The sequence below is a fragment of the Engraulis encrasicolus genome, chromosome 4, assembly GCF_034702125.1.
Source record: "Engraulis encrasicolus isolate BLACKSEA-1 chromosome 4, IST_EnEncr_1.0, whole genome shotgun sequence".
Taxonomy (NCBI): Eukaryota; Metazoa; Chordata; class Actinopteri; order Clupeiformes; family Engraulidae; genus Engraulis; species Engraulis encrasicolus.
The window spans coordinates 17,957,041-17,964,540 of NC_085860.1; the positions used below are offsets into that span (position 1 = coordinate 17,957,041).

Genomic DNA, 7,500 nt, shown 5'->3' on the forward strand with positions numbered 1-7,500 from the left:
TCTCCTCTTCTCTTTTCTTCTCTCCTCTTCTCCTCCCCTCATTTCTCCTCATTTCTCCTCTTCTCTTCTCTTCTCTTCTCTTCTCTTCTCTTCTCTTCTCTTCTCTTCTCTTCTCTTCTCTTCTCTTCTCTTCTCTTCTCTTCTCTTCTCTTCTCTTCTCTTCTCTTCTATCCTCTCCTCTCCTCTACTCTCCTCTCCTCTCTGCATCCTATATAGCCTCCAAGTCAGTGCTCTATCACAACACAACACATCCACAGGTCTGTCATATTAGCATGTCTGACAGCTTGAGTGACTGATTGTTTAATCAGGGTATATTCAAAGACTGGGAGGTAGCTGAGCAAATGTGAAAACAATTTGTTCAAACTGAGGCAGAAAGTCATGTATAAGTGATAAATCATCATGATTCAATTGTTTCAGGGCCAAAACAACTGTTGTATCTTTTTGATATTTCATTTTCTTGACACTTTTACAGTTCTGCTGCTCATTTTCCCCTTGCCTTTCCCAGCTCCGCTCACTGTTACACTTTATTAATGTTGATAATTTTCAGTAAAACACTTTAATGTCACTGAATGTTTTACTTTGCAATTCTATGCATGCGACAAATAAAGCCCTTGTGTATCCTATATTCTTGTAATGTGATGCCTCAAGGCAATGAATTTGACAGTCTCGTCTCTATCACCAGCAAGGTCTTATGAACCACGTTTGTTATAGGTGACAAGGTGCAAAAATGGACAAAAACGTGGTACATTGTATTATTTACTTTGAAACTCGTTCATTGATAGGTGAACAAAAAAGAAGAGAGGCAGTGTGAGCACACTGCTTATGTCTTTGGTCTAAAGTACTGCAAAGCCTGTTTTCACTCTGAAATGTATTTGTTTATTTGTTTTGTTTGTATTATTTTTATTTTGTTTGTTTGTTTTTTATTATTATTTGTTTGTTTATTTGCTTTGTATGTGCTTTGGGTTTGGGGTTGTGTTTGTGTTAAAGACTAACAAACTTTATAAACAAATGTTTGGAAAGAGAAAAAAAAGCCTGTCTTCACATTGAAAACGCATGCTTCTCTACAGGGAGGAGACGTGCGTCACTCACTTCCATTACTCACTGCACAGTCAGAGACAGAGTTGTTTATTCAGAGACAGTTTAGTCTAGCATTGACGAGGATACTTGTGCTCATGCCTGCACAGTAAAATGAAATGCAGTGTTAATTCAACACTTAGAGTAGTGTTTCTCAACGGGGGCGGTGCATTGGGGAGCTCTAGGGGGGTTGGGGGGGGGGGGGGCGTTGAGAAGGAAACAGCTGAGAGGGGGTGGTGCTTAGCTGCCATTGGGGGGTATTAGTCCATTTAATTTTTTGATACTAAGGGGGGCGTTGTCAAGATTCTGATGAGTTGAAGGGGGCTTTGGGAGACTTCTGATGTAACCAAGGGGCCTTTGTTCAAAAAAGGTTGAGAAACACTGACTTAGAGAGTCCATTCTACATCTTATATATAGTGTTTGATGAAGGCCAATATGGCCTATAAAGCGTAGGCCTATGTATTTTCAAACAGCTTTGTTGTGTTATATAAAAAAGAAAAAAAATCTAATTTCAAAGTGTCTCTGCTTTTTCACTCCTTTTTTGATCTTACAGAGTGTATTTGGTCCCAGTGTAATTGAATTAGTTAACATTGCATTTTTTACTGGGTGCTCTCCATGTTCGTCTCCCCAGTGAGCCAACCTTGGCTAGTCTGACACATATCACACAGTCAGAGGAAATCATGCCAGCCAGTCCGACACTTACAGCCAGGCCGACAAAAAAGGATTTAGATTGGGAAATTGTCATTTTATTACTTCTCTATTGCCTAATGAATAACTGTATTACTGTCTATAAAGCACATAAAACAATTACAATTGTTATACGTATCTACAATGTATTTCACAGGGCAGAATGACGTCGTCCAACTCATATTCTGTGGGCTATGTACAGGCTATGACACAAAACTGCACCCACAGTGGTGTAGTCTACTTTTTTGTAGAGGGTATAGTGTATATTTGAGCATTTTTGAGGTGGGTATACTGTATATATTTGTGCTATTCTAAATAATGGATCAATCAATTTCAAGAGGGTATACTGAAATCCCTGAAATTTTGAAGTGGGTATACTGCGTATACCTGCGTTCCAGACTCCACCAATGTGCACCCATCAACCAACAGTCAACATTTATTGTGAATTTCAAATAGGCCTACCTGCTTCTTAATCTTCAAAATGAAAATAAAATTCTAGACTGCCCCACCCATACGGCCTACTGCAGGCAACGCGGTCTACAGACCCTTACATAATTTCAGCTTCACCATAACAGTAGGCCTATTTGTTATCCGTCTCTGTTGAACAGCATGCATTTGACTTAGTTTCACAAGACATTCAGGAAGTGGAGACACCACATGCAGCACTCCCAGTGCCACTCATAGCTTTAGCTTGGCCCTGGACAAAGTCATCTGAAAGGCCCCCCTCTCTTCACACATACAGTACTGTACCATCCCAATTCTGCCCCCCATCCCTGACCTGATTGTGCCCCCCGATGGGTGCCTTGAGCACTCCAACACCTTCCTCTGGAAATGTATGAGGGGTGACGTGGCGGACTCTCATCTGTGGAATTCTGACTAATTAAGGTTTTGTAATGGAATGTAAAAAACATGAGGCATGTGCCCAAGAACACTCATTCTCATCAGATGGAATGTCCAAGACGAGGCAAAGGTCCAAATTCTACTCATGCATGCAAGCTCCCTTTCAGATTTTTTCTGGTTGACTTTTTCCCCTCATTTCCTTCTCTTTTTTCCACCTCCTTCCTCTCTCTCTCTCTCTCTCTCTCTCTCTCTCTCTCTCTCTCTCTCTCTCTCTCTCTCTCTCTCTCTCTCTCTCTCTCTCTCTCTCTCTTTCTCTCTCTCTCTCTCTCTCTCTCATGTACACTCTGCTCTTTTCTTCCCCTAATTAGTTCAGATTGTTATGTAATCCGTAATGACTTTGTTTTACATGACAATTACTCTATTTACATTGCCTAAAGCACTGGTGAAATAATAAAAACACAAGGCCTAATACAAGTTGACAGGCAGGGGCATTACCCACAGTGCTGATAAACCCTTAAATCTGCCATATGATATGTCAGCATACTGCATCTGTCTTCCTATGTCTCTGTCTCTGTCTGTCTTTCACATTGTCAGCGAGCTGCTAAGCCCTCACTGCTCCCAGTCTGCACTTGCACAAAAGACCAGGCACCAAGGCTGGACTGGGGGAGAAATAAGGCCCAGGCACTTTTGGCTTAAAGGGGCCCCTCATAATTAGCGGTGTAGAACTGTCTCACCGGTGGAGCCCACTCCCTTGTGGGCCCCAGATTTCTGAAAATAGGCTTACTTACTTATTGACAGCCAATGAACCTCCCCCAATCGGTAAAGAGAAGGTTGTCAGACACTTGTCATTGGATGCTTGTCCTGTCTGTTATGCTTGGCCTCTTCCAGAGCCGCCTATTAAGAAAATTATGTCAACATCCGGAAGTCGGTTTGTGATGTGATTCACAAAGATTAAGTAAAAATGAATTACAGTTACCTTTACCACATTTTCTGTGCTCTACAGCCACTTCCTGGAACTATTGGCATTGGCATTGGCATTGGCATTGGCATTGGCATTGCCATGAGCCGCCATTGCTAACTAAAAAATTATTCAGGTTCCACATGTTCTTTCCTCTGTCCTCCATGAGGAAAATATTAAAGGTGCACTGTGTAATATTGATGATGCACTGTGTAAAGAAAATATTAATGTTTTCCTGAGATGCTCTTTAGAGGGCTTTACTAGCCAGGCCGCACATAGTGACGCAACACCTTCAGCGTTGCTTCTAGTCAGGTCAGGAGCGATACAAATATTGTTTCTGACCTCCGGAAAAATCGGGAACTCCTCCCATTTTGTCAAGAAGCAAACAACCAGTAGCAAACCAAGGGAGCCGGGTCAACCATGCCGTTCTGGAAATGTTAATTGTAATTGTAATATGCTCTTGGTCAGACCAGAAGTCAAGATTTGAAAGTCGATAATAATCTGGCTAGGGCTTTAAGTTGACCCCTTTCAATATCCTGATAGCAAATGAGAAACAGCTTCTGAATTGGAAAAAAATGACGGTAATGAAACCTTCAATCATCTATGATGTTATACACTGTAAAAAGAGACACAATGGAAATGCATAAAAAAATTGAGGCGATTTATTACGCGTAAAAATATTAAACAAAATTTTCCCCACGTTATTATTAAGCAAATAATCTAAATATTCTTTGCAAAATAACGTTAAATAATTGTGCACTTTTCCCTGTGTCCTTGAATAAATCAGGCAAAATTCTGAAAAAATCAAGGAAATGTCCTCATTTCAATTTGAAGTATTCCCTCAATTATATCACGTGTAATATTGTCGCCTCAATTTTATTGGACATTTTTGCATGAATAAATTATGACAAATTTCAAATAAATCAAGGAACTTTCCTCATTTCAATTGGAAGGATTCCCTCCATTATATCACGTGTAATATTGTCGCCTCAATTTTATTGGACATTTTTGCATGAATAAAATATGTCAAATTACAAATAAATCAAGGAACTTTCCTCATTTCAATTGGAAGGATTCTCTCCATTATATCATGTGTAATATTGTCGCCACAATTTTATTGGACATTTTTGCATGAATTAATCCTGCAAAATAATCAGATTTCTCTGTAATGGAGACATGGAGCAATATTTTCCACATAGCAATTGAGGCCAAAGCTCTAATCAACTTTGCATTCATATCTATTACAAGTATAATGTGGTTAACAATCAATAAAACAACATCACCAAGTGGTTTCGATGAGTACATCCATTTTATTATTTAAAAAAAAACCCCATAAAAACAGTGGTGTGCACATAGTATCATAATTATCAGTTTATTATCAACTGTCAAAGCATTGTCATGGCCAGAAAACAAAAAAGATCCTACTTCAGCTGTCAGTTGCATCCCTTAGTGACATTTTGTAGGCCAGCCAAGTCCTCGACTCCCTCTAGTATGTGTCTTTTCCTCACACTGTGGAGCAAAGACAAAGACAAAGGCAAAGACATTTTCAGTTAAAAAAAAGAAAAAAGGAATGGAAATCCAGACACACCACTCTCCACTACTAACTCCATTTTACATTACATTGCACTTAGCTGACCCTTTCATTTATTCAAAGCGACTTACAACTATTATTTTTCAGGGTATTGGTTACAGTCCCTGTGGGGTTAGGTGCCTTGCTCAAGGGCACTTCAGCCATGGATGTAGATGTAGGGAGAGGTCAGGGGGGATTTGAACCGGCAACCCCTAGATTGAAAGACCAACTCTCTAACCACTAGGCCACTGCCCCATATAGGGGCAGCCATGGTTAGGGCGTTGGACTGAAGATCACAGGGTTACAGATTCAGTACCTACTCTTACCAACTCCTGCCTCCCTCCATGGCTGAAGAGCTCTTGAGGAAAGCATCTATCCCCACACTACAATTTTGATTAAAGTGTAATGTAATGCAATGTATTATCGTCCATTTTCCACAGAATTTCCCAACACTATTTATCAATAAAGAGGACTCCCAATAGGACTCCCTAGCAAAAGGAGGAATGTACATATTCAATATTATCAAGTGTCCGCAAAGCGCACAGATCAACTGAAGACACCAGCTATCCCTGTCAAAAGTTAATTGTAGGCCTACTTACTGTAATGTCTTCACCATCAGGTGCCCATTCAGATCTGCTGTCAGAGGACTCCTGATCCAGGTTCTGTTGTGTAAAAATTAAAGACATCTTGAATGAAGTTCTTTTGGTGAGATAGTAAAACACAGAAACAACTGGACTGGCATTGGCGCTCATTCATTAGGACAAAGCACAAGTCATACATAGACACACCAATATTGATGGATTTTTACAAATGTTAAGACAGTAAATAGTACATACATTAATTCCACCACCATCGTCTGCATTCTCAGTGTGGCCGTCAGGGCTGTGGTCTGAAGAAGCCAGATTCAAGAGAGAGAGAGTGAGTCGGAGCCGCCCAGTCTTTATAAGGGTCTCAATTAGAGATGATTGGCCCCCTATCGCTCCAGCACTCTGTTGCGAAACAAAGCACAGGCAGGTGGGGCGGAGCCCACACAGTCATTAGTTAAAACAGTCTTAACGTGTAGACAGTAGTTTTAGGCAAAGTATTTAGCAACTAAAAGATTAATAAGCACTTCTTTGGACAAAATCCCATTAAAATGTAACTTACAATATAATAGTCACAAATATCTAAATGCTGTCATAAAGTAGCCATACAGTCATAAGTGCTTTTGGAATAATGCAATTTTGTTATTTAATTAATGCAGTTTGATTGTCATACACTCAGTATATGTTCAAGATTATTTACAGATAGAAAGGATAAATATGCATTTGTTAAAAAAAAAAAAACATGTCCCACATAATCTTTTAAAACAAATACATTGTTATATAGCAGATATACACGTATATTATTGACATTTTTAGAATAGAATGGTGGAGGCTGTTGTCAAAAGATGGGGTTGCCTAGCCTTTCTTGTTCCCCAATTGGTGTGAACAGTGAGTCGGCTGAATTTCCATCTGTACAATTTAAACAAACATTTAATGATTTCCCGTACATCTAAAACATTTATCTACACTCACTGGCCACTTCATTAGGTCCTAGGAACACCTCTCTAGTGCTGGGTTGGACCCCTTTTGCCTTCAGAACTGCCTGAAACAATACTCGGGTAGGCTGTGGCATTCCAACAAAGACAAATTGGTACTAATTGGCCAAAACTGTGCTAAGAAAATATCCGTATGCCATTATATCTCCAGCCTGAAATGTTGATGTAAGGCAGAGTTGATCCATGTTGACCCTGAGGCAACATTTTTGCGATCTTTTAGTGTCGTTTATGGTGAGCCTGTCCAAATTGTTGCCTCATTTCCCTGTTCTTAGCTGACAGGAGTGGCACCAAATGTGGTTTTCTGCTGCTATAGCCCATTTGCCTCAAGATTTGATGTGCTGTGTAATCAGGGATTCTCTTATGCATACCTCGGTTGTAATGAGTGGTTATTTGACTTAGTATCAGCTCAAACCAGTCTGGTCATTCTCCTCTGACCTCTGCCATCAAGGCATTTTTGACTACAGAATCGCTGCTCACTGCATTTTTTCCCTTTACAGTACCATTCTGTAAACCCTAGAGATGGTTGAGTGTGAATATACCAGTAGATCAGTCTTTTCTGAAATACTCAAATCAACCCTTTCAGCACCAACAGTCATGCCATGTTCAAAGTCATTTAATTAACCTTTCTTCTCCATTATGATGCTCGGTTTGAACTACATCAGATCATCCATCTCAACCATGTCTACATGCACAAATGCATTGAGTTGCCACCATGTGATTGGCTGATGAGAAATGTGCCTCAATGAACAGTTGTAACGGGTGTTCCTAATATAGTGGCAGGTGAGTGTATGT

At 40.0% G+C, this 7,500-nt stretch overlaps 1 long non-coding RNA gene across 2 annotated transcripts in view; it reads right to left on the reverse strand.

Annotated features, from left to right (window-relative positions):
• Window positions 1-4,416: 4,416 nt before the first annotated feature.
• LOC134446740 (uncharacterized) overlaps window positions 4,417-7,500 on the reverse strand; it is a 4,166-nt gene continuing 1,082 nt past the window's right edge. The window contains exons 4-6 of one of the 2 annotated variants that reach the window (XR_010034474.1): window positions 5,966-6,622; window positions 5,729-5,791; window positions 4,417-5,068 (exon numbers count right to left, since the gene is read on the reverse strand). This is a non-coding gene — a long non-coding RNA (uncharacterized LOC134446740). The remainder of the gene's footprint in view (window positions 5,069-5,728; window positions 5,792-5,965; window positions 6,623-7,500) is intronic. The other variant, XR_010034473.1, reaches the window with a different exon arrangement.